Below are 9550 nucleotides of genomic sequence, written 5' to 3'. Positions count from 1 at the left end.
TTATGATGACTAGGAAAAGCTATAATATAAAACATGCTGGGAAAAAAAAAGAACAAGGACTTTGGATTTACTTAAGTAATTCAAACGGCATCATGCATTAATTTGAAACCATTTTAATCATCTTTTTAGCATAAGAAAATTTGTTCACTATACTTTGTAAATTGATAAGGACAACTTCAAGCTTGTATGAACAAGTGTACAGTGTTTCTAATGACCTTGAATTTCACCTATTCTTTTAAATGTATTCTTAAATGTTATTTTTTCTGTTCACATTTTACCCCATATGGTTAAAATGTGTCCTTAAATATCATTTTTTGTTCATATTTTACCCCCGTATGGTTAAAAGTGGCCTAATAAAAATTCCTGTGAATTAAGTTGAACAAAGAATAGGAACATTTTTCTCCCACTGACTCATTGTTTTTAAAGCCTGCTATTAGTTTCATTTGTTGCATACTGTTTCCTACGTGCTGAGGTAGAAGTACCATTTCACACCATGTGTCGTGTGGGCATCTCACAAATCATTCCCCTAGAGTGCTAATTCAACACATAGAACTTTCCTTTATTTATTTCTCATTTTTGAGCATCTTCTAGGAATGATCACTATGTGCATTACATATTTTATTAATATAGTCTTCCCAGGAATCCTATGACTTTAGGAGCATTTATCCCATTTTACTTATGAAGAAACTGAGGTCCAGAGAAGTTTATGTGTTCCCCCAAGGTCAACTAGATTATTAAACTGAAGTCTGTGTCATGCTAAAATCAAGCATTTGTTCTTCTCAGTAAACTAATTGCCAAGAATTGCAATCCCCATTGAATTGCATTTCCATAAGCATGGTATATGAAGAGTTGTCTAGTTGTTACAATGGATTAATATTTAGACTTCTTGCAGACCCATACTTCTAATTAGTGCAAAACAAATTTTCCCTGACACTTCTAACAACCACAAGACAAGCCCTAAGATGGTAGTTCGACAACAACAACAAAAAAACTTTTATCTCCACGGAATTATAGTCAGAGGAGCTGTGCTCTGACCTCCTCGGTTCATTTAGCAGATTTCAGTTCCTACTCTGAATGGAGGGGCTGAAGTTTCTTCAAGGTTGCTGTCATTTAGAATTCTAGGTCGTACCACGCTGCAAGCTTGCACCACTTAGCAGCCCCCTTCTAGCCTATACCTCTGGCATACTGTATATTAATAGGATATTGATATAGCAAAAATACTGTTGTGGGATTCATCATTTGGTAAATCCTCCACCGTCTGCAGTTTTACAGAGCCATTTAATTAGCAATTTTACGACCTCCTCTCCTCTCATTAAATTAATTAATAATTAAGTTCAAATATAGGCATCTTTAATGTCATAATTATATTTCAGTTTTATGGTCACTGGAGTTTAGCTCATTAGGGGAGACACTCATAAACCACAACCCTGTTTAGTGGATGAAGCACGTCTATGTCACTGGGCTGATTCCAGTTGATATTTTAATTTTTCTGCTTCTATAGCAGCAACTGCCATTTTGTAGAGAGAAATTTCAGTCCTTGTCCTCTGTGAGCATAAAATAACAATCATAGTAACAACATCAACAAATGCAATACAAAACATGTATCATGTGATTCTAAGAGTCTCATTGACTTTTATGATGTCTCCCTGGAATATTTTTGAAACATTAGCCCTCACTATGGTTTCTGATTGGATCAAATTCTCCCACCTTAACACTTGGCATTCAGCACAAAGTAACCACGTCAAAGACTGGTGAGTGATGTAGTCTCATTGACTTTATGATTTACTAAGTCAGTAATGGCATTTCACACAATATGGTAAGCTCTACATTACTTTAGATGGAGTGGATTTATTTCAGTCATTATCACTGATTAAACCAGCTCAGTTGAAGAGGCAAAACAAAACTTGCCTTTGAAATTGTTCTTATTTAATTTTGTTCGCCTTCACATAACCCAGGACAGTGCTAATTATTCCTTGATGGAGCTCATATTTCTAATGTAATTCATATGTAAATTCTAATTTAATTCATATGGGAATGTTTGTGTTCCCTGCTTCCTCTCAGGCAAGAACACAAACACAGAATTAAAACTGCTTGGAAATGAAAACTTTATGTTGCCTTTTTTGACCTGGTTTGGATTTGCTTTGCTTTGTTGTTCCTATAATAGAGCTTAATCACTTTTGAAGGTTACGATTCTAAACTGTAGTTTAGGAGATAAAAACTACTTTTACACCTTTAAAGAATTTGAGGATATTTTGAAGGTGCAAATTGCATTCTTGCACATTAATGAAAGTTTTACCATTTAAGCCTTTACTCAAGCTTTCTCTGGAAGATGATATTGTTAAGAATCTTAAGAACTCTAAAATCACAATCTTTGTAAACTATGTTAAAGGAAAATATACTAATTATTCTGCTATGTTGCTGACAACCGGCTGTCATGAAGATGAAATAAGAATGGAGCAGATCTTAAAGATCCTTTTTTAAAAATAGCAAAGGGTTATTGTAAGTTTGAATACTCTGCAGTATTGTAACTGACATCTTGAAGATTCATGATCTAAGCCATGTTACGTTAAAAATGCAGCTGGCTAAACCATTTATGTATGTAAAAAATATTAGATTGCTACAAGGTCAAGAGCAGGTGGAAAAACTATAGGGTGTTCTATTTAAAATCCGCAGTAAACTGCCAGCGTCAAGTAAGGCAAACAGAAATGCCCACGTAACAAGCACTTCTTAAGGAACTGAGTGAGCAAATAAAAGTAGCAGAGAATTGGAAATGGCATTGTGGTGGAGAGCAGTGCTTGTGAGGACCTGACAGTCACTTCACCTGTCCTTGAGGGATGCTCCAAGCCCAGAGACTTACAGAGGCTCTTTGCACTTTGCCAATCTGGCTTTTATTCTGCTCGATGTGTGTGTGTGCATACGTGCGCTCTTCTCACTCTTGGTGAGATTGAGTCACGCTGTCATGCCTGAGAAATATGTCTATCTTCTATTTCAGACAGTATTTTCAAACATGAGGGTAAGTCACCAATACAATTAAGGAAGAACAAGTACATATCTATGATGAAGGAACTAAGATTAAAAGGAAACGTTAAATCACAACTAGATTTATTCTCCACCTTAATGATGGCACCCTGGACTCTTTTTTTAAAGTGAGAAAAGTTAATTCATTTGTCTTTGCTTTCTCTTATTACTCATCCACTAGAGGTTGCTTTGTAAGACATAAGCCCAAGGAAGCTGTGATATGTCAGCTAGGTAACACTTGCAGCCTGTATATAACGGCCATAGACAAATACCAGGACTTGTTTGCATGTTGGTGACTGACGATATTTGCACTGCAGTCAGAAAGGACCTTTCCAGTCATACCATTCTCACATAGACTGACTTTGTAATATCTAGGACATAATTACACTTGCATTAAATATGCACACACACATACACACACATCATGCCAACATTAGAGCTGTCCGAAACTATTTTCAATAATTGATTTGCCGTTTAATTGAACAGCATGACTGACTAACATAGCTCATTACTTTACTCATTAGTTAATTATCGAAGAAAGTAGGACAAGTCAATAAAATGGAAGGCTGTAAATTCCAATACTAATTAGCACCATTTCCTCAGAGACATATTTAAGGGCAGATTGGCTACCTGAATGTCCTAGGACCTTGTAGATGGAGGAGAAGGAGAGATGCACCATAAATCCAGATTACTGGAAAGGAAGAGGAGTAGACAGTAAGTAGACATATAGACATGCACGTAGCTACTGCTAACTCTGCTATTTGAACGCCACCATTGCCTAGGAAATTAGGAGGATCTTTCATTTAGTATCCTTTGAAAGCAACTTGTAAAACAAACTTGCATCTCTTTTTCTTTTAATGTTTCCCACTGTGGTTTGCACATCCAGTTTGTGGATTTTATCAAAGTAAATGGCATTTATATGTAGATTTCTTATATGCGCATTCTATCTTCAATATAATTCTATTAGAAGGAGAAGTGTTTTCCAAGCTAGCAAATCGTTCTTTTTGTCTTATAAGCAAAAGGTAGCCATTTATGCTGATTCAATCCACATTAACCTCACGTGAGCAGGAGCTGTTACTATGTATTTATCATCCAATGAGACACACACACACACACACACACACACACACACACACTTAGATTTTTTTCCAACACTCTCATTGCATAGAACTGGATTCAAAGTCCTCTTGTGTCAGTGCTAGTTATATGCCCTTGGACAAATCTTTCATCTATTGGAACTCAATCTTTTCTTTCCCATATAGTGGAGACTATATAGCACCTATATTTCAGAGCGTCTGAGAAGCTAGAAAGAAATACATGGTTTGTTATTGCACAGTGTCTGCCACAGTTCATTCTTACTCCTTCATAGAAAAAGTTCCCCTAGCCAGCCTGGATAAGGCTATCCAATGGCCTAGAAAAATGGACAACTCAGTCACAACAGAAAACTGTTTGCAAAACAAGGCATTCTGGCCATGGAAATATTTTTTAAATGGTTGCAGCTTAAGGGCCTGCTTATGCCAACTTCTGAAGTGTAAAGATGATGTGCTATGGACTATGCCCACAGTAAGCTCTGCAAGTGAAGAGGGCTGTATCTTCTACCAGGCAGCCATGGAGACTATCTTTGGCCGAGCATTCCCAGTAAGACATGGCCAACTGGTCTTGCATTCAACTTGGTCACTTTTGCCGTCAGCCTGCCAAAGCTTGCTCATTTTGTTTGTGCTGTGGTGAGACCAGACCCGATAGGATGCTCACTTTCATGCTGGTTCCGTTTTTATTTCAATGAAGCTATAAAAAAAGAAACTTTAACACTTGGATAGTCTGAAATTCTCCCCAAGTGTGGGTCAAATACACATGAACAGAGTAAATACAGCTATTATAAACCTTTTTAAAAATATAACTAACTAAATTAAGTGAAGATACTCAAACATAGATAGTTAAAGGCAAAACTATGATTGAATTTTACCTTTCCCAATTTTCATTGCTCTTTTCATAATCATACATGTGACAGTCATAGAATATTATGTCTAGAAGGCTATCCAAGATTGTCAAATTCAACTCTCTTGGTCCAGAAAAGAAAATGCAATGTCTGAGAGGTAAAAGAAGTATTGCAAACCTTATGACTAGATATTTCACAGTTTGGTCTGGATCTTGCATCTCTTTATCTCATATTCCAATGCCCCTTTCCTAGTCCACCTCCTCCTGTCCTAGGAACTTGCCTTCATCTTAGTCATCTCAATCTAATCTTCTTTCTTGTTTGCTAAACTCTGCTTCATCCCTTTCATAGCTCTGCAGAAGGGCTTGGACTCTGTTTTTCAGGCAGTGCTGCATCAAAGAGTGGGGAGGAGAAAACTCTTTGTCTCTTAAGAGCTACAGGTCCTTAGAATTTGCCTCTGTGGATTTATAATAGCTTATTTTGGGGTGAATGTTGGTGTTCGTGAATCAGTCTTTCTAGTTTGTGCAAGGATAAATAACAGGTGAGAAAACTGAAGGAAAGCTTCAACACTTCTCTCTGCTTGTAAACCTACACGTACTCTTCTCGAATTACCCCCATGTTAGGTTTCCAGCCTTGTATCCTGCCCCCACCCCATCCCTATAGCTTCTTGTGGTCTCACCATGTCAAATTCCTCACATTCACCAGTGCTCCATGTGCTTTCACCGCTCAGTGCCTGTGTTCATTCCACGCCTTCTACCCAAAATGCACTTTCCTTCCATCTCTGCTGGTCAAAACCCTATTCAGCAAGATAAGGCACATTGGGCCACAACGAAGCCTTTCATGACTCTCTAGAAAGAATCAGTTAATCAGTTCTTGATCTTATAAAGCATTTTGTTGATACTGAAGTCTACATTCCATATCATTTCAGTTAGCCTTCTTCCCTACTAGATCTTGTAATCCCTGTAGGCATTTTATTCTTTGTTTACATAGACACCTAGCACAGAATCTGGTACAGAATTTGACACGACTTGACAAATATTAATTGAATGAGTGAATAAGTAAATGAATAAAAATGAGTGAAGTGGAATTGAATAGGTATTTTGAAACTTTGTGGGTTTTTAAAAAATTATTTAATTTTTTCACACTATAATAATAATATTCTATAGTAAGATAGCTATGGATTTTGTCATATTTAGAGAGTTTTTTCCCCAGGATACATTGTAATATTTTGAAATATAATTATTTAGTATGTACATTGAAATATCTTGACCACAATTTCCTAAGATTTATTATTAAAAACAAATTAGAGAAATGACACTTTGAATATTTGCAATAAACCTAAAGTTAAATATAAAGGAAAATTGCATCTTGTTTTTATTCAACATATTGTAGTTATGTTTGGCATTATTCTCAAACCACAAGCAATGATTTCTTTTTTCAAACATGTTTTATAAGTACAGTATTAAGCCAAGCTCTTCTAAGGATTATGCGGGGAGTTTTTATCAGCATTTTTGAGAATCAGGCCTCAGGTGCTAATAAATGAAGGCTGAAATTTAAAGGGGAAAATGTGGTGGGACAGTCTAATGAAAAGCTCCTGGTTAAAACAGTAAAAAAATAAAACAAAACTCCAGTGGTTTTAGTAAAAGCATTTGAAAATAATTACACACCCTTGTATACACATTTGGAAATTATGTACATTTCAGAAAAAATGATTAAATGACCCACACCAAATAAAAGCAACCTGGGAGAAGCTAAAATGAACTGTATTTCTACTCTTAACTGCTCTTTTTAATGCATGAATGCAACAGCATGGTACCTTAGTATTTGAAAAACAACCACCAATTGAAGACGCAAGACATTCCAAATTTAAATTCTCTGCCCTTGTGAATTGGCACTGTAAAGTCTGCCTAGCATCCCTGAAAGGAAAACAAGAAGAAAAGTGACAAAATATTCTATGTTCATTGGAAATCTCTTTACACGGAAGGGTGTATGTAATGGCTTATCAGATAGAGAACTAGAAACGAAATGATTACTATAATAACATAAATGTTGCTTGAAATATAAATCTAAAATTAAAGGCTTTTATTAAAATTACTTTCTAAGCTACATAAAGGAACTGGTTTAAAATTGAAAAATAGATTAACCAACTGATGTCATGCAGCAATTATTTGCCTGTTTACGTCCACCAAATTAACTAAATTTAAGCATTTTAGAAGATAAGTTATGTATTTAATAGGACAAATATTTCAACCCAAATAAGAGAATTTATAAAGAGAGTGACATTTGAAGGCATATAGTAAAGAATATTCAATAGTTGAGTACATAGATAGAAATTGCTTTACTTGAGAATATTTCTAGAGTAGAAAAATTAGACATTTGCTAAAATGATAAATGGGAGGTCTATATAGAATTTTAGTAAATAATTGCCTAAAATTTTCTAATAACTTGTGTTAACTGGTTAGCTTTCCCTTTGGATAAATTTGACTTTGGGAATGTTAACCTTATTGAAGAAAATAAAAAGCATTTATTTTCATAATGTCTTTCACTAAAAATTATAATTCTTATTATGATGTATTATTTTTATTAAAAATACAGAGTTCCACTCAATGACCACCAAAAAATTGTATTTGGAACACACTTTCAGAGCCTTCATGCAATAAAATACACTTATTAAGTCTAAACCCCTTATTACCTTCCATATTTCCCCTAAATTCTTTAAGTTTCTGGAAAAACTTCTCTTTACTCATTTTTGGGGAAAGATCAAAGAAGGATAGGTTGAAGGGGTTAAATTCACACAAATCTCTAAGGAAAATAGGAATTAGTTTTATTCTTCCATCTGATTATCATAACTAACATTTTCAGAGCAAAGGTGAGGCCACAGGTATGATAACACATCATTTTGATTTTTTCTGTTCATTTTTTACTGTGGGAAAATATATATAACCTAAAATTTCCCATTTTAACCATTTTAAATGTACAATTTAATGGCATTAATTAAATTCACATTGTTGTGCAACTATCACCACTATCCAGTTCCAGAACTTTTTAATCAAAACTCTCTGCCTATTAACCAATAACTAGCCACTTTTTCCTTCTCCCAGGCCCTGGGAACCTCAAATCTGCTTTCAGTCTCTAAGAATTTGCATATTCTAGATATTTCATTTAAGTTGGAATCATACAATATTTGTTCTTTTGTATCTGGCTTATTTCACTTAGCATAATGTTTTCAAGGTCATCCATGTTATAACATGCATCAGAATTTCATTCCTTTTTAATGCTGAATAATATTCTATTGCACATATGATTTTTTTTATTTAACAAGGTGATCTTTAATTTTGTGACCATGTCTGCACAAAGTGATTTGAAAGACAGCTAAAATAAAAGTGATTCAGTGCCTTTTGTCTCTCTGAGCAGCACCATGGTGGTTGGCAAGAACAAGCACCTTATGAAAGGCAACAAAAAGGGACCCAAGAAGAAAGTGGTTGACCCATTTTCTAAGAAAGATTGGTATGATGTGAAGGCACCTGCTATGTTCAATATAAGAAATACTGGGAAAACACTAGTCACCAGGACTCAAGGAACAAAAATTGCCTCCGATGACCTCAAGGGTCATGTGTTTGAAGTGAGCCTCACTGATCTGCAAAATGATGAAGTTGCATTTAGAAAATTCAAGCTGATTGCTGAAGATGTTCAAGGCAAAAACTGCCTGACTAATTTTCATGGCATGGACCTTACTGGTAACGAAATGTGTTCCATGGTTAAAAAAATGGCAGACTATGATTGAAGCTCATGTTGATGTCAAGACTACCGATGGTTATTTGCTTCCTCTGTTCTGTGTTGGTTTTACTAAAAAATGCAACAATCAGATAGGAAGACCTCTTATGCTCAGCACCAACAGGTCCTCCAAATCCGGAAGAAGAAGATGGAAATCATGACCAGAGAGGTGCAGACAAATGACCTGAAAGAAGTAGTCAATAAATTGATTCTGGACAGCATCGGAAAAGACATAGAAAAGGCTTGCCAATCTATTTATCCTCTCCATGATGTCTTTGTTAGAAAAGTAAAAATGCTGGAAAAGCCCAAGTTTGAATTGGGGAAACTCATGGAGCTTCATGGTGAACGTAGTAGCTCTGGAAAAGCTACTGTGACCAAACAGGCGTTAAAGTTGAACGAGCTGATGGATATGAACCACCAGTCCAAGAATCTGTTTAAAATTCAGACTTTTAATGACAAATAAAGTGTCCTATTTGTGAAAAAAAAGTGATTCAGTGGTCATTTAAATGTCTAAAATATTTAATAAAGTCATCAAATATTCTTTAACACACATATATAAACACAGGACTAGTTAACTAAAGTAAATCAACATTGATTTTTAGATATAGCTGTGAAATTCAAGTTATAACTTTAGGGGAGCAAACCGTTTTCTCTTTTCTAAATCATTATAAAGGCTTTTTCATATTTTCTGTGATTAACGTACCCCCATAATATTCTGAAATTAAAAAAAGAAACTTGTTGAATAATGAAGAATATATCTTGTCTTTGTCCCTGGTTTCTTGCACAGAGTTTCAAAAACCCTAGAATTTCCCGAGCTTATGGGCT

General features: G+C 35.2%; 1 pseudogene; it reads left to right on the top strand.

Annotated features, from left to right (window-relative positions):
- The first annotated feature begins 8369 nt into the window (after positions 1-8369).
- LOC123638914 lies at positions 8370-9165 on the top strand (annotated as a pseudogene).
- Positions 9166-9550: the final 385 nt, after the last annotated feature.

This window comes from Lemur catta, chromosome 5 (genome assembly GCF_020740605.2).
Source record: "Lemur catta isolate mLemCat1 chromosome 5, mLemCat1.pri, whole genome shotgun sequence".
Lineage (NCBI taxonomy): Eukaryota > Metazoa > Chordata > Mammalia > Primates > Lemuridae > Lemur > Lemur catta.
This window is presented reverse-complemented; position numbering and strand designations above follow the sequence as displayed.